We start from the raw sequence: 18,211 nt of genomic DNA on the forward strand, positions 1-18,211 counted from the left end.
TCAAAGTCCAGTCAAACTTTGCAAGTTCTGTCATGTTTTCCCTCAATCTACTACTAATCAGAGGACTGATTTCACACTTACATTCCACTGTGGTTATCCTGAAAGACTTAAGGGAAAAAAAATCATCACCGTGTTTTTTTAATAAGAGAATTTTTCTACATAAGGACAAACAAGCTGAGTTATGAAACAAAGTTAGTAACTCTGGGAATAATGCTGACTGTGCTCTCTTACGTTCACTCTAATTGGGCTATCAGCCCCTGTTAAAAAAAAATTACCACAAACTGCTGAATGTTGTATTATGCTACAAGGACCTCAGAGTTTAATAACAGTAGAGTTTAATAAAAAGGAAGTAAAAATACCATTTATACAATAATATTATATTGATTAACGTTTGTAGAGTGCTTTGAACATGTAAAATGCTATTTATGCAAGGCAAAGGTAAGTACAAACGATCTCAACTATACATTATATTTTAAATAAAAGGAAAACAATAATTTTGTTATCTTGCATCCAGTCATACCCTCAAAAGCCCCAGAATATGTCCAATCAATAAATCACACACAATAACATCAAGTTTATCAAAATCCCTTATATTTCATGGCACTGAAATTATCTCAGTAAACTGGAAGAAAACACCGCTTCAGCAAAACTGTATTTACAATAAGTGCTGTGCCCTTCTTTGGTAACATAGTAAAGACATCTAAAAATTAACCTTTTTAAATTTTAACATTTAATAATTTCATTTAATATATTTGACAATAGGGTAAGGCAGCAAAAATTATATTAAAAAGCAACAGAGGGTCCTGTGGCACCTTTAAGACTAACAGAAGTATTGGAACATAAGCTTTCGTGGGTGAATGCCCACTTCATCAGACGCAAGTGATTATATTGTATCTAAAGGAGTTCCATGTAAACAAACATATATAGCTAATATGCATAATTTCATTTTACCTTGGAAAACCTTTAGCCCAAGAAACCTCTAATTCCACAGATGCTTATTTTAGAATATAAAAGTTTTCTTTAATGGATATGATCCACTCAATGTTCCTACAGGTTTTGACTTCAAATACAGTCATGTATAGAGATCATGAATAAAACAAGTAATTTATAATGGTTCACCAAAAGGCTAGATCAGCTGGCATGATCCAGCTGCTTTGCGCTGTTCCAGTGATACAAAACAGCCATCAACCTGGCTTAAGTTAAACCAGGTTTACAGCTGCTTTGCATCACAGGAGCAGCACAAAGCAGCCGGAGCATACCAGTGAATCTGTCCCAATGTCAATAAAAGTAAATTGGCAAATATTATCTCTGCTGAGAATAGTATCAACTTGTGAAAGAGACTCCACTAAGAGCAGAACAAGCCTGGTGCCCTGTCTTCACACTCTGGAAGGACAGCTATCAGTCAAAAACTAAAGTTAATAGAAAAGCCAATCCTTCTCTGATGACATAATTAAGAACACTACTAAGAAAAAATCAGTTGTGCTAAAACAATCACCACCTTCAAATCCTTCCTCAAAAATTCTCCTTTGATGTGATGCCTACAAAGAACTTGGCAACAGCTAAGCTGCTGGTGTGCTGAGACTACTCTCTATCATGCTGACCAGTACGGTCTCATTCTTTCCTTGTACTTCCCCGTCTGTTGGTAGCCATCTGTTGTCTCTTATCTTATATACAGATTGTAAGATCTCTGGGGGCAGGGACCATCTTTTGTTCTGTGTTTGTACAGTGCCTAACACGATGGAGTTCTGGTATATGACTAGGGCTCCTTGGCTTTATGGTAATACAAATAAATAATAATAATAATTAATAAACTTGCAATGTTTCTCAGGAACAAGAAAACAAAGGAGCAGCTGCCAGAGCAGATCAGAATACTGGCCAACAAGCAACTGAGACTGCACTCTGGGGCTGTACTTCTGCAAGATTTACATATAGTCTGATAGAAGCTACAGCTGACATCTAAGTACTAATCAAAGGTGAAGGGTGCCATTCAAACACCTCAACTCTGCAACCAATTTCATTATTAGTCCCTCTATCACTGTAAAAAGATATTTTTAAAAAAAGTGTCATACTGGCAAGTTACCAGACTCTGAGCCCTCACAAGAATACATACAAGTCTAGTCATCTGTGATTCAGATGAAGTTAGCATCCAGGAAATGGGGCAGAATGCACTGTGAGGGTGACCATGATGCAAGTCGGAGGCTCTGGAGGAGCAGGTTTGATTAGTGAAGCATGGTTCAAACACTGCAGCATTTATTGTGGATTGTGTGGAAAATGCAGGCAATGCATTGCTTCTACCATATATTCACCATTCAGCAAGACATGTAGGACCAAATGAGGGAATCGAATATGCAGTTTGTACCAAAGAGAGTCCAGAGAAAATTTTGCAAAGGTGGCAGAGACAGCAAAAGCCCTAATGCTTAAAGTGGCAGGGCAGGGAGGGGAAAATATATCACACCATAGGAAAAATGAGGCAAGGTCTGAGGATAAGAGCAGAGTGGCCTTGCAGGAAGCAGGTTAATTGCGCTATGTAGCAAGAAGCTTCTATACAAGCCAAAAACAAAGAAAAACAGTTATTTGTGGGATTAATTAGACCCTTACTTGTTTAAGTAACGAGACTATCCCTTCCAGAAATGAGCCAAGTAAAGTAAGAGCAGAACCGCAAGTCCAAAAGCCAAGCTAGCTAAGGGGATGGAAGCAGAAAGCCAAATATAATGGTCAGAGAACGGTCTGACTCAGTGGAAATGTCACAAACCTCTATAATTATGCATGGAAGGATTCGATTTTTAATCAGTAAATGTCACTAAACATCAATTTCACTGTACATACAAACCAGTGAAAAAATATTTCCATCTATGATAATCAAAAGGCAAAGTAAGAAAAATAGTGCTTGAGAACTTATTAGAATTTGATTTAAGGATATTTATTTGTATATTTTGACATGTGATGGTGACAATTTTTGTTTTAACCATTAGATAGAGTCAACTTTTTGAACCTCAATATCTACTGTCAATAAATTATTTGATCCCCCCCAATATCTGACTCCCCCATAATTTCCTGAAACTGTGAAAATTAACAGATACAATTGAAATGTTTCAAAGCCATTTCACACAACGGTGAAAAATGTAAAATATAAAAAACAAGCTTAAAAATAAACATATCCATCAAAATTATAAAAAATATATATATATAGAAATCGAATTCTGCCAAGCCTGTCCATACTGTTGTTTTAAACAGAAATCAGCGTCGGTAACTTGTTGAGATTTGAAGATACCTCCCTCTAGGCAGCGGCCATTCAGACACTACAGGATGACACACTAGGACAAGGGTTGGCAACCTTTCAGAAGTGGTGTGCCGAGTCTTCATTTATTCATTCTAATTTAAGGTTTCGTGTGCCAGTAATACATTTTAACGTTTTTAGAAGGTCTCTTTCTATAAGTCTATAATATATAACTAAACTATTGTTGTATGTAAAGTAAATAAGGTTTTTAAAATGTTTAAGAAGCTTCATTTAAAATTAAATTAAAATGCAGAGCCCCCCGGACCGGTGGTCAGGACCCAGGCAGTGAGAGTGCCACTGAAAATCAGCTCGTGTGCCGCCTTCGGCACGCGTGCCATAGGTTGCCTACCCCTGGTCTAGGACAACAGTACAGTTGAGTGATTTATAGACACTAAGTAGTAAACAGATGAGCAAATTTTTAGCATTAATCTTTTAATTTTTGTCCTGGGCTAACGAGGCTACAACCACCAACCAGGAAACTCCAATGACCCCTGTGGGCACATGGCAGGTTTTGAATGTGCAAGATCATTTGTTTGGTTGGTTTGGCTGTAAGACAAAGTGAGAGAAAGAAGAGGGTTTGGACTCAAGACTTTCAGCTGCTTAGGTTCAACTGGAAAATAACCTTTCCTCCTTAGAAAAAACTGACGCTGGAAAGATCATGAAAACAGACGTCTCTTTGTAGTATTTCTGAAGAGTCTTATTTACCATATTCACCACTGACAAGACATTTTGGTGGATGTATTCATACCAGAGTATAACTTACAGCCTTATTTAGGCTAGATCCAGAACATCACTCAACACAATCCCAGCAATGATTTAAAATAAATATATCTAAGAGGAGCTGCAGAAAAGGTGAATGAAAGAGCAAACAGGACAGGCAGAGCCTTTGGGGAACAGTAGAGCGCAGCACAAAGCAAGGGCAAATTGGGAAAGGCAACAAAAGGGGAGAGCTCGCATTAAGCCGGCTAGCAGTGGCTTTCAAATAAAAGCTGGACACACTAAAGCATATATGATAGAAACATCCTTGATACAAATTAACTAGTCAGTGATAAGGTGAGATTATCTGTGTGCATCTATTGACAAAAGTATATTCACATCAGTTTAACAGAAATCTGCTCCCCTCCCCCTTTATTTTTTTTCAAACAAATGCAAAGTCAGCATTAAATACCTTTGAAGTGGTTGTTCCTAAAAAAAAAAAAAAAAGAAGTTAAAATGTGTGAGGTTTCAATCTCATTAGAAGAATCCCTTTTTACAAACTTTTCTTTTGTTCATATTTGCACTTACTTCTAAAAAAGACCCCAAGAGAGAGTTCCAGCCTATACATCACTTGTCCTGAAGAAAGCTCAGTTAACTATTTATAGATCCTGCCCTTTTGTACCAAACCAGATCAAGCGATTTATTCAGTGCATGACTGCAGGAGAGAAATTCATTTGCTCTAAGTGTCATCAAGGCAGCCTTTTACCTGCTATGAATGAGACCAGAAGATTTTGAATTGCTGGGCTCGGACTTCAAATGCACATTTCTATGTTGTATGGAGTGCCATGATTTCTTTCAGATTTTCAAAGCATTTTAGCACATTTATAGAATGGACAGCCTATAACTGCAAGATCATTTTCCTCCCCAATAACTCAAACACACACACAGTCAGCTCCATATTAGATTTCTTTTCTGTAAGGTAGCAGATTCATGTAAATTGTCAGTAGAGGCTTGGTATATCTCACTTTGGAAATGGGAGCATGCCAGTCTAGGAGGTAATGGGGAAAGATGGTAATGAATATCAACTCTTCAGCTCGGTGGCAATGGAATAAAAAGCAAAACAAAGAGAGAAAAGTGATGGCATTTATCACTCTGATCAGCAAGACCCTACTTTTGGCATTTACTAGGGTAAAAGTCCCTTTAGAAAAGCCTAACAGAGACACTATATCCTCCAAATGAATTTTACTATGGCAAATGCTTTGTTGTTCGGCGGCTTCAGATTTTCTTGTAGAGTCATTAGCGAGAAAATAGCTTATATTTGTAAGATAACTGCATCCACATAGCTCAAAGCCACACTAATGCAAAGAGTTAAAGAAATTAGTTGTTGAGAAATTGACGTTTATAAGGATAATATTTTGTAACAGCCATTGTGCCTTTAGCCTGATCACGTACAGTGGGTTTGGGAAGCATGGTTCATGTTTTCATAGGATCATTACAGAACAGAAAGAGATAGCCGGATTCTCTTCCCGGCTACATCCCGTTTACACCATCCTGACAGCACAAAGAGCACAGAAACTACTCAGCGCTGCCCTGCTAGGGTTTGTCCTAGCATGGAGTCCCCAGAGTACAGAACTGGTGTTGCTAGCTCATATGTCACTCCCTTCAGGCTATGCATAGGGGTGTGGCCAAAGTGCACCGTTTTCTGTCTTTCCTCAGCTTGTGGATAGTGCATTGGGGATAGTCACCAAGTGCAAAGGTCATCTAGTCTAACCCTCTCCCAAGATGCAGGATTTGTTGTGTCTAAACCACCCAAGACAGATGGCTATATCCAGCCTCTTTCTGAAAACCACTTGTGAAGGAGATTCCATGACTTCCCTTCCATTGTCCTACTGTGCTTATAGTTTAAATGTCAGGAAAAGCCTTCTATCTAAATCTGCTGTGCTGTAGCTTGTAAATACATTATAGAATTAAAGCAGGTTCTTTCTTAACTCCCTCCTAATTTGTCATTGGCCACTTCGGCTCTAACTTATGCCTCTCATCCAAAAAAACATAGTGAACACATCTGTACTCCGCATTAACCAACCTGGGTAAAAACAACTTTTTACCAGCTGTGCCAGTTATCAGAGTGAAGTGGCCCTTGGAGGTGTTTTCTTTTCTACTTCCAGATGTAAAAAGCAACTGGCTCACTCTAAGATTTAGGCAAGAGAAGAGAATAGATAAAGGAAAATATAACCAGGAGGCTCTTTATTGTGGCTTTTTATGAGCATGCTAACTTTTAAAACACAAGCTCATACGCTAAAAGTGAAGCAGGTATTTTAACTGCAGGTCTGCAAAGAGCAACAGTAAGTGAGAGGAGAACATCTACATAACACCACACTTTTGGTAGTGTGAACTTTACCCCCCCCCCCCCAACACACACACACACACACACAAAATTCACAACTGTTTTTGTCCTGAGCACTCTTGGCTTGAAACAAATACAGATTTCTCACCAAATGAACCAGCATGACCATTAGAAAGTAGAGACTGTGTGAAAGCATTCAGAGTAATAGTAAGTTTATTCTCACTGTAGAAACAGCCTGAGTCAGGCTCTAAAATAAAGACAGGCAAGAGAAGGAGAATGTCAATGACTCTAGAGGCTTCAACAATAGACAGAGGTAAGACTAATTCAGCCCCATAAGATAGTTCAGCCTAATGTATAGGAGTTAAAGAGAGGAGGAAAAGCTAATGCAACAAGGAGAAGTAAGGAGGGGGGAAGCTATTAGTGCTATTCTCACAAAAGGAATGGAGATTAAAAAGTTTGGAAATGGCTCCAATTTTGAAACAAGATGGATACCACAGAAGATGACTCATTATGTGGAAACAAACAATAAATTTTTACATTTATTCCTATTTATTTGAGCATATAATGGCTTTGCATTGTTTACCATGCACTCATTGATAGAAACAGAGATGTCTTGTGCAAATAAATGCTGTATGAATTCTGTGAGTTTTGGTATCCTCAATAAGTTTAATTAGGTGCCACTGATTTTTTACCAGGGTTAATTTCAAATTTGCCATGTTAAATGTATCATCTAAAAACAAATCAACAGTATTTAAAAAAAAATATTTCCCACATTAATTAATTCTAGCCCTTTTTATGTATTTAGCTGAACACATTTAATTGCATTTTTAGTACATTAAAGTTGATGTGGAAAAGTTTCCACAAGTTGTTTGGAACATTCAGTTTTCCGATCTACGCAAATGTAGGGGAAAAAGTAAAGTGCACACCCTGAAATACTTTGGCATTAGAGGCAGATTACCTACATCCTTTGAAATTATTTTTGTTTAATTCTCTCACCAGAGAAACCTCATGATACAACAGCAATATTGTAACTACAAATTGAAGTCAGCACCTGCTAAACAACCTCTCTATTTTAATCATCTATAAATATTCAAAACTTTTTTTTGCAAATCAAAGATGCAGGTCTTTATAATGGTTGTGAACAACAATGGAATGAGTCTTACAGTTCACTAAATAAAACATGCATTCCATAAAATGAAGTCAGAAAGACATGTTTACTGCAACAATTAGGAATTCTGGAGGCATCCTCCAGAATTAAAGAAAAGACTGTTAAATTTGTACAGGCTGCAGTACAACAACATACTCTATCTACATCTAAGTCACCAAAATCTAAGGTAGGAACACACCACAAATATTATCCTTGCTTGTTTAAACGACATAAAATTGTGTGGGTCTCTTAAATGCAAATGCATTCATTTTTTATTGTTTCTATTGCCATGAAAACAGAAGTTTATTTCCTAAAGAATACTTACATAGAGCTACCTTAGACCTGTCTCTAAATAATGCTGGTTTGTTTTGGGATCTCGCAGTAACACCATTATCATCACTTATATTTGAGTGGTTAAAACATAGGTTCTTGTGTTGTGCACTTTTTTAAAACTCAAAAGAAATAACCAATAACCCCTCCTACCCTAGAATCAAGACTGGTTTTAGATTTTCCTCAGGAGCCACAAGATTCCAGTAAAACTCCAATGATGGGAAAATAATGGAAACTTTAACTATGAATGCTAATATTTTTTTTACTTTTAAACCTCTCTTAGTCCCCAGAGATACTATCATTTTTTCCTACTTTCTCCTAACACTTCATTTAAGCACAAAGGTACAAATCCTGAGCCAATGCCCAGCCCACGTAACCCAGCTAAGTTTTGGCCAACTGTGCAGGGGAGAAACCATGTCACCTAGGAGGCAGAGAGCCTACAGAGTCACTCCACAAAGACTACTCTAGCCTAGAGGGCTGAAATCGTAGCCACAGCAAATATGGAGATTCCTTAGAGGAGGAGTCAAAGACTGGTGGATCTGCATAGTAGTGGGTCCTCTGGCCTCTCCCCCTTGGAGCTGTGACCCCTTTCAAGCAGAGCTCTACACAAGGGGTGCTAAACGCCCGAACAACCTCCCCAACTCTTGCTCCCATTTGCACAACAGATCCCCACCATCTCCACTGCCAGTGACCCACCACAGACAAAGAGGCAGCTTTTGCCCTAAAATGACTTTCCATAAGGGAAACAAAACAAAACAAGGGCCAACTCCCTTTTTGAAAATGGTGATGATGTTCGTATTAAGTAAGTCAGCAAGGATTTCTTCGGTGCTCCAGATTTTGAGGAACAGCAAATGAAGCTTGTTAGTTAGTGTTTCTCCCCCCACTTTCGTACTTCAGCTGGTATGCCATCAGGGCCTGGTGCTTTATTGTACTTCATTTGTTTAATTGCTTTGCAGACCTCCTCAGGTGTTGGTGGGTTGGCAAGAGTTTCCCGGACTGGGAGTTAGGGATGGAGTTGATGGTGTCGTCAATCACAGTTGATTCTTGATTTAGAAGCTTTTGGTACTGTTCCTTTCAGTGCTCTTTGATGGATTCATTACCTTTCAGAAGAGTACTACCATCTTCGGATTTCAGAGGTGTGAGGCTACATGAGCTTGGTCTGTACAGGGTCTTTGTCTCACAAAGTAACTCCGCATATCACGTCCATCAGCGAATGTTTGGATTTCTTTTGCTTTGTTTTCCCACCATTCGTTTTTGAGTTCTCTGATCCTCCTTTGAACTTCAGCTTTGAGCTGATGGAAAGAGCTCTGCTTCTGACTGGATAGAGGTTGGTTTTCCAAGTCGCAGAAAGTTTTTCTCTTCTGGTCCAAAAGGGCTGTAATCTCAGTGTTGTTGTTGTCAAACCAGTCCTGATGGTGGCAGGTAGCAAGGCCAATGGATTCTGCGCAAACCTCATGGATGGTCTGTTTTAGGGCTTCCCAGTCTTCTTCAACACTTATATTGTCATTTCCATATGACCAGTTTTTCACTGAGGAGTGTTTGGAAGTTCTCTTCGTACACTGAGGATTGAACTCTTTGGACGTTGTATTGCCATCTGTGAGATTTTGATTGCTTTCTATGTTTCGGTGCAATCCTGATGGACATGACTGACCTCACCAGGTGTTGGTCAGTCCAGCAATCATCGGCTCCTCTCAGGACATGAGTGATTTGGACATCTCTTAGATCCTGTGTTCTTACAATGACAGAGTCTAGGACTATGATGAGAGGCACGGGGAACCGGGCTTATTTAGTCTGCAGAAGAGTGAAGGGGGATTGACAGCAGCCTTCAACTACCTGAAGGGGGAGTTCCAAAGAGGATGGAGCTAGGCTGTTCTCAGTGGTGGCAGATAACAGAACAAGGAGCAATGGCCTCAAGTTGCAGTGGGGGAGGTCTAGGTTGGATAGTAGGAAAAACTAGTTCTCTAGGAGGGTGGTGAAGCACTGGAATGGGTCACCTAGGGAAGTGGTGGAATCTCCATCCTTAGAGCTTTCTAAGGCCCGGATTGACAAAGCCCTGGCTGCTCAGAGACATAAGGTTAGCAATAAACTGTATCTAAAATGGTAAGGTAGTGATGCAAACCACTAGAGGAAAAGAAAGAGATAGTTATGTAAGTGAAGCAGAAAAATTCCAGAAAATTATGATAACCCAAAAGGCTTTTACAAATATATCAGTGGGAAAAGTAATATAGTACTAAAGAGGAAGAAGGGACAGTAATAAAAGGGGGTGGGGAGGAAAAAAGGGGTGTGTGTGAAAACTAATAACTAAAGAGACACAGATACTAGTACTACTTTTGTGCTTCTCTTAAATCTTCCTTTCACAAGACAAAGAGATTAGAAAAATGGGCAGAAAATCAATAAAAGTCAGCAAATCAGAAATTAGTTTGAAATTCAATACAGCAGCAAAAAAGGCCAATATAATGTCAGGCTGTATATGAAATAGCATCACATCACTGAGCAGGGAAGCAACAGTCCCTCTCTACATACCAATCCAGCAAATCACTAATGTCAATGGGTCTGCACTCATGGGTTTAAATTTAAAACATGTTATAAGCACAGGAATCAAGACCTATAAAGCCTTAGAGCAACTGAGTCTGCAAACTGCATTCAGTTCTGGGCTGCACATTACTGGAAAGAGATGACAAACTGAAGACAGTGCAGAGAAGAGCACCAAAAATCATCAGGGACTGGTTGCACTGATTTATGAAGAACATTTTAAAAAGTTAACTGGGGTCTACATTGAAAGGTCATAATTTATCTACAGTAATCACAAAGGGATACTGGAAATCCCAGACCGGCTATTCTTAGTATAGAGGAAAACTAAATCTTTGATACCACTGTGTAGTAACTATTAGGCAATCACAGAGTTCGACTAACAAACAAATAGTTTGAGGGGTGGGGGAAGCAATCACCAACAATCTACTAAGGCTTTTAGAGGAATTATTTTTGGGACTACAACTAGGAATAATTAAATGAAATTAAGAAAAAGTAAATTTAGGCTACTGTGAAAAACTGCTTGACACATGTACAAATAGCTTCCCTTATGAATGAGTGCCACCCTCTATCCCTATGTGGAGATATTGATTGGACCAGCAGTGCAATAGATGGCCCATAAAAAAAAAAAAAAAAAAAACCACAGAGAGAGACAGAGACACAGACACAGACAGACACACACACACACACACACACACACACACACACACACAGGCAGAATGCATGCCTGAAAATGCAGGGCTAGAGTAAAAGGGGACTGGGCTTTCACTGTTAGACCCTCTGGGAGATGAGAGATCTGAACTGTTCACAGACAGTTGTTATCCTCTACTTCCCTCGTGGGCAGGAGAGGGCGAGAGAGAGGGCTCAGAAGTGAGCTGAGTGCTAAGGGTAGGCTAAGGAGGGTTCACTCTGAGTTATAGGTTATATGGCAGGTAGCCCTGGATCCTCCAGTGGACCTAGTTAAATGTATGGTATACAGGAGACCAAGGGGGAGGTGGCATATTGCCCCCAGTGTTAATAAAGTAGCAGGCTGCGCCAAATCCCTGTATATCATTCATCTGTGTCTCCTGATCAATATGACATTCATGTATTAGGCCATGGAATAACTTCCCAAAGGTAGAGAAGTTAGGGACATTTAAAACTAGATGGGATTAAAAAACAGAAAATATACTATAGAAAACTTTTTTATATTGGCAGATACATGGACTAGATGACCTAACAGGACTATTCCATCTCAACTTCTAGGATTTTAAAGGAAATAAAGTTTCATTTTCAGAGTCATTACAGACTTCCCAGAAAACACAAAATTGACTTGTCACAAAATAGTTTGTCATTTTTGGACACTTTCAGGGACATCATGAGATATGGATGTGACTGAGGGACTGATGTCATATAGGGTAGGTCTATACTTACCTCCGGGTCCGGCGGTAAGCAATCGATCTTCTGGGATCGATTTATCGCGTCTTGTCTAGATGCGATAAATCGATCCCGGAAGTGCTCGCCGTCGACGCCGGTACTCCTGCTCCGCGAGAGGAGTACGTGGAGTCGACGGGGGAGCCTGCCTGTCGCGTCTGGACCCGTGGTAAGTTTGAACTAAGGTGCTTCGACTTCAGCTACATTATTCACGTAGCTGAAGTTGTGTATCTTAGTTCAAAGGGGGGGGGGTTAGTGTGACCAGGCCTTAGAGACATGGTGAAGTGTATTTAACAGGAAAGGGCTAAGTCTTGAAACCACAGTACTCACAGTAGAAAGGGGAGAAACAAAAAACACACAGAACTTTAAAAATGGAGGGGGAGGGACGATTCTCCCAAAGAAAATAACAGTGGTCTCTCAGAAGTGAAACACTTTCTTCCAAAATCCTATGTTTGCTTTTATCTCTTCATCTGCTGCACTCAGCAGTCTAACATGCAGACTCAGGTCCTTGTTTCAGATGATGGGGACGATGTTCAAAAGTAGAGGAAAGGAGGGGAAAAAAATAAACACAGGGAAAAAATGGCCTTCCACCTCCTAGAGGAATACAGTACTATTAACATATGGAGGGAACACATTCAATTCTTCACTCCCCATCCCAACTGAATGGGTTGCTCCCATCAGAGCAGGCAGATTCTGGAGATCCTGCTTTCCCTAAAGTAGCCACTTCTGGAAACAAGCCTGGCAGATTTGAATGTAAGAGTTCTCATACTGTAAGATGTAATATTTCTGCCAGATTTGAATACATGTTGCATGAAAGCAGAATTTGTCACTGTTTAATGACAGCTTGTTTTGCATCTCAAAGGGTCAGATCATCACTGGTCCCAATGCAGCGATGCAAGGAAATATGGTTCCTCTTGATCTCCTTATGTGATAAGGACTGGTGTAAGCACTAAGCAGGTTTTGCAGGGCTGCTGCTCCCACCTATAAGCAAGTGGACTGAGCCTAAACACTGATGAAATGGGGATGGAGAATAAAGAACTGCATAAATTACTTCTCCACTGGAGCAAGGGGAACCAGAGAAAAACAATTCCTGAGAGTCTCAATTCCTTCCAAGGGCTCCTACTAAGCTGGTGTAGCTTTGTGCCACCTCTTATTCAGGGCTTCGGTGCAAAGGCTCAATCTAGCTCTAACTGATCAGTAACAATGTTTAGTACTTTTTGAAAATGAAGACACTATTTTGCCTAATAGCAGCTCTGGTTTATTCTGCATTGCGGCAAATTCCCACTTACTAAAACAAATACTAAATATTGGAAATTGTAGCAACATGACTGCTATTTCTGTAAAAACATCTTTAAACAGACTAGTTAACCTAACACTGCACATACAAATTGGCAGAAGTCAAATGGAATTATGCCTATATACATCAATTGAGGATCTGGCCCCATATATTTAAAATAAAATAGTTACCACTAACTATTTAATGCTGAATGACGCTTTCTTGATATTTTAACTTCTGATAGAGCTAAATAGGCTTTTATGAGTGTCACAGTGAAGGTGGTACACTTTACTAAGAGAGCTATTAGGAAGCTACTCTGGGGAAAATGAATGATAGCGCAAATCATGGACAAGTCCTGACTTTCATATGGCCATTAAATACACGTCATTTTCAACTTGATGCCACTACTTGCCCTCCTGTAACAATTATTCTCAATGTCTTTTCATCTGTCCCACACAAAAAATGATTGCTTCTGCTTTATTTAATCCTCCACTTACATCTACTCTATTGTTTGCCTGTTTCCCTTTCATCTTCTCCACATTAATTCCCCACATTGCTTTTGATCTAGCTTTTTTGTTTCCTTTTTCCCCTACAGATTCTTCCTGATGAAGAATTTGCAGCCATAGTGTTGCAGCTAATGTGCAGGGTGCTATTTTATTGATTTTCTACCACCTACACCAATTTGTTCTGTATAATGACTAACATTACACAATAACCACAGTACTGGTTGTCTATGGCTACTTCTTGGAAAATAACCACACAGTCAAAAAAAAAAAAAAAAAGGTTCAATTTTGTAGGTAAATATTCATGCTTAATTAAAATTAAAAACAGCATATGCAAACAGCCAGGAAAAACAAACATTTTTTCTCTACCATCCTGATAATTTTTCTTTGGCATAGTGACACTTACTGGCAAGCCAAGTTAACAGAATAATTCGCAATTTTCACCGCTGCTAAATAAGAAATAGGAATCCTCTCTGGGAACATATCTATATTGTTGTAATAAATGTCCATAGAAGCAAACTAAAAACTAAATTATTTATCTCCATGCAGAAAGTCTGATATTGGTGGAACTAGAGAGGCTGATCTTTGTGGCTATAATCCTACAGTTACAACCCTTGGCATTTGACTCTACTGGAACAGGTTTTAACCTCTTCAGAAGCACTGGAACATTTGTTTAAAATGCCACTTTTCAGGTTTAAATAATTTAATATTATAAAGTTTTATACCCCTGCTTTTAATGCCTCTGATCTTTATTACAGACAACTTTAAAACTTACTCATGCACATGTTAATACCTAAAAGAAAGGGATATTGCAGGTTTTATGTAGGTATCCTAGACAATATTAAGTATACCATTATTTGAAGTAGTACAGGAAGCTAGTTTTTGCCAAAAGCATTGAATAACTGTTCACACCCATCCAAAAAAAAAAACCCCTACCTGATTCATTGTTCAGTTTTGAAGTTAAAGAGGGAAAAAACCTCACAAACCTATTCCCATGGAAAATATAGTTCTACTTACTATACAAGTTTGTAACCCAAGTTAAATCATATACACCTCTACCCCGATATAACGCGACCCGATAAAACGCTGGTTCGCATACAACACGGTAAAGCTCTGACACGCTGCTCTGAGCAGCGTGTTAAGGGTGCCGGGCGGGCTGGGGCCAAGGGGTTGGATAAGGGGCAGAGGGTCTCGGAGGCGGTCAGGGGCAGAAACTGTGGGGGGCACTTTTGGGGGCCCCGCAGTCCCAGAGTGGCCTGGGGGATTAGCGGGGGACCGGGAGCAGGGAAGGGATCCCCCCTGCACTCACCAGCAGTGGAAGCGGAGCAGCCTGGCCCCAGCCCACTCCACTCCGCCAGCTCCCAGCCGCGACGCTCCGCTTCCCACCGCAGGCGAGTGCGGGACCTTTCCCCAACCCTCCCCTCCCCACAGCGACACGGCTGGGGTCAGGGCAAGGAAAGTGGAGCAGGCTGGGGCCGCGTCGCTCCACTTCCCACCGCCGGTGAGTCTGGAGGGCATCCTTTCCCCCGCCTCCCTGCACTCACTGGCGGCGGGAAGCGGAGCACTGCGGCTGGGAGGTGGCAGAGTGGAGCAGGCTGGGGCCGCAACACTCTGCTTCCCGCTGCTGGTGAGTGCGGAGCGCGTCCTTTCCCCAATCTCCCCGGACTCACCGGTGGCGGGAAGTGGAGCAGCCCGGCCCCAGCCCGCTCCACTCCTCCAACTCCCAGTGAATGGGGGGGGGGCATCCTTTCTGCACTCTCCGGCGGCAGGAAGCTGAGCGCCGCGGCTGGGAGGTGGTCGAGTGGAGCGGTCTGGGGCCGGGCTGCGCTGCTTTCCGCAGCTGCTAGTGAGTGCCTGTCGGGGGTGTGGGTGGTGTGGATAGGGGTCAGAGCCGTCAGGGTACAGGGAGGTTGGGTAGGGGATGATTAGGGACGGGGGTCTCTGGAGGGGGCGGTCAGGGAACAAGGAACGGGGGGGGGGGTCAAAGCAAGTTCGATATAACGCAGTCTCACCTATAATGCGGTGAGATTTTTTTTGTCTCCTGAGGACTGCGTTATATCGGGGTAGAGGTGTATTTAAAAATCTATAGCCCACACTTTGTCAGCTTACAAGAATAAATAATATTCAATACATATCTATCTTTCTGAATGACATATGGACTGTGAGGCCTAAAGCAGCTGGATGCATAGGTTTAAATCATTCGGTTTAAAACTACTGCCTTGTAACTCTTGTTATTTTCTGTTAGATGCTGTGGGGGAATTTACCAGGGACTAAAGAACATACAGATATTTCTACTATATGCATGATCTTTACAAACACTTGTTTCACTTTTTAAAAAAAGTTTCCTTTCATTACTAGTGCTAGCAGTATTTCCTATTGTAAGTGCACTATCTTTCAAAACAGAAGAACATTTATGAATACCCACTGTAGTGAAATATTCCTGTACCTACGAATGCAGATTCTTATATGGCTCTTAATTTGTACTTCCAAAACTCTCATAAAAAATGAAATTTTTAAAACTACATAATTTGCAAGAATAATCTACTCTCTATAAATATTAGCAACTACATATAATAATTTCACCACAAACAAGATAGAAATCTGTTGTATACCTGTGCACCAGTTCCTATAAAAATATGCTTTGATGTAACAGTGGCTTCAAATCAATATATTCTATTTACTATAAGATTTCATAAATGATTACACTGACTACAGAACAATTACTGACAGAAAATACAATTTTAAAAGGCCTCGCTTGTCTTTCACATACAAAATTATGTAAAGTAACATTAAAATAGACATTCACAGTTAATTCAGACACCTAACTCTTTCTGCATTTGTACTGCAGAATAAGTGACACATTATCATACTCTGCAGGTAAAACTTGATAAATTGTGGGAAATAGGCAACAACAACAAAAAAGTTGTTAATTTGTATTACAATCTTAAAATCCATAGACTCTTCACAGAAAACTGTAAAATATTCTATTAGAAAAAAATCCAGATTACAGGTCCCAGGTTCTGTATTTCTCTTTGCCTGTTCTTTGTTGTTAGAGACATCCGCATGCAAACAGGACCTTTCTTCTACATGTTGTGGAGATTATTATGATGTCACAAACAGGATTATGACTTCAGATGGAAAAAAGCAGTAGGAGCAATTTATCGTCTAAAAACTAAGAACCTGTTTTCATGCAAACATCCTCAGTAAATAAAAAACAGGAAACAGAAATTCAATAAATATGAAACAGCAAGAGTTGTTTCAATACAGAATGTTTTCCTAAAAAGTTTTCTCTGAGAAGTAAGCATGTCTAATATTATTATTTGTATTGTAGTAGTGCCCAATGTAATGACCAGGGCATGGAGATCATGGTAGTGCCCAATGTAAGGACCAGGGCATGGAGGTCATGCCTAATGGTTAGAGTCAGATGCCTAGCCGAAGGTCAGAATTGGAGAGAGAGCGTCAGAGGTGAGGCATACGAACAGGGAGCTGGAGTGAAGCAGGAAAACAGAAATTGGGGAAACCGATGTGGGGTCTGGGATAAGGAGGACAGGAACCAGGAGCAGGTGGGAATACAGGCCGCAGAAGTCAGGTAAGCAGGAGGGGTCCATAGAAGCACCCAGCCAGGGAATCCTCTGTTGCTGGAACAACTTTGTGTGCCTTTTCCTTCTTTAAACAGAGCTCCTCACAGCCAGCCATGGTACCGGATGTTTCCTCCAATCAGGGGCAGGGCCCTCTGCAACCTATCACTTCGCTGTTTCCCTTCTCTTTTTTTCAAAATTCTTTGGTTCTTTTGAGGTATAGCCTAATATTACACCTCACATCTAATTTGTGCCCTTTTTTTCTTCCTCTTATATTTTGTCTCTTGACAAAAGAAGGCAGAACTGTTTCATACCAATGATAAAAAAATCTGATCATATTTTTGGAATGAAGGCATGATCACAGTTTGCCGAACCACTGCATCTTGTAGTTTGGTTTATCTGTTCATAAAGATCCTAACTACAAAATGCTCCTTGTTGACAAAATTGCTATTTGTTTAGCAATCTTAAATTTTAGAATGTTTCATAAGACTGACTGAGGAGGCTCAGATGGATGGAAAACTGAAATTTGAAAAACTTTATTTAGATTCCACAATGGGTAACTGTTAACATAACTCTTATTTAGGAGGGAACATTGCAATATAAGGCTGTGCCAAAATGAATCCTAGTTTAATGCTTGCTAGGTATAGCAATCATGACTTCCTCTTTTAGGAAACCGGCTGAATCTATTGAAAAATCTATAATTTTAACAATTCCAGTATGTGCTGGCTTTTTGCCTACATTGTCTTGACCCCATGTCTTTACACCAAAGTCTGCTTCTGAGTCACATTCTAACACAGACCCTGTTGACTGAGTTCTTCTTGGAGGACATCATGGTTTCAGTCACTCTATAAAATAAACCTATGTTATACTTAGTTGCCTCATCTCAAGAGCCATACAGACAGGAACATCTTGGAGACTCAGATGTAAAATTGAATTTTGTGTCAAGAGGTCTCTTCTTGGAGGCAGAGGAAGTGAAAACTCCACCTCAAGTTTAGGAAACTACAGAACTAAAGTCTTCCTAGCCATTCAGGAGCAATTGGAATTACCAGAACTTCGCCTCAAGCTTCTGAACTGTTATTTGAACTAGTCCAATGACTAAAGAAGCAGAAAGTAGTGCC

The 18,211-nt window shown here is 40.2% G+C and overlaps 1 protein-coding gene across 1 annotated transcript in view; it reads right to left on the reverse strand.

The window, feature by feature from the left end:
• PCCA (propionyl-CoA carboxylase subunit alpha) overlaps positions 1-18,211 on the reverse strand; it is a 384,189-nt gene that overhangs the window by 84,834 nt on the left and 281,144 nt on the right. The window lies entirely within an intron of this gene.

The sequence above is a fragment of the Trachemys scripta genome, chromosome 1 (genome assembly GCF_013100865.1).
Source record: "Trachemys scripta elegans isolate TJP31775 chromosome 1, CAS_Tse_1.0, whole genome shotgun sequence".
NCBI classification, from domain to species: domain Eukaryota; kingdom Metazoa; phylum Chordata; order Testudines; family Emydidae; genus Trachemys; species Trachemys scripta.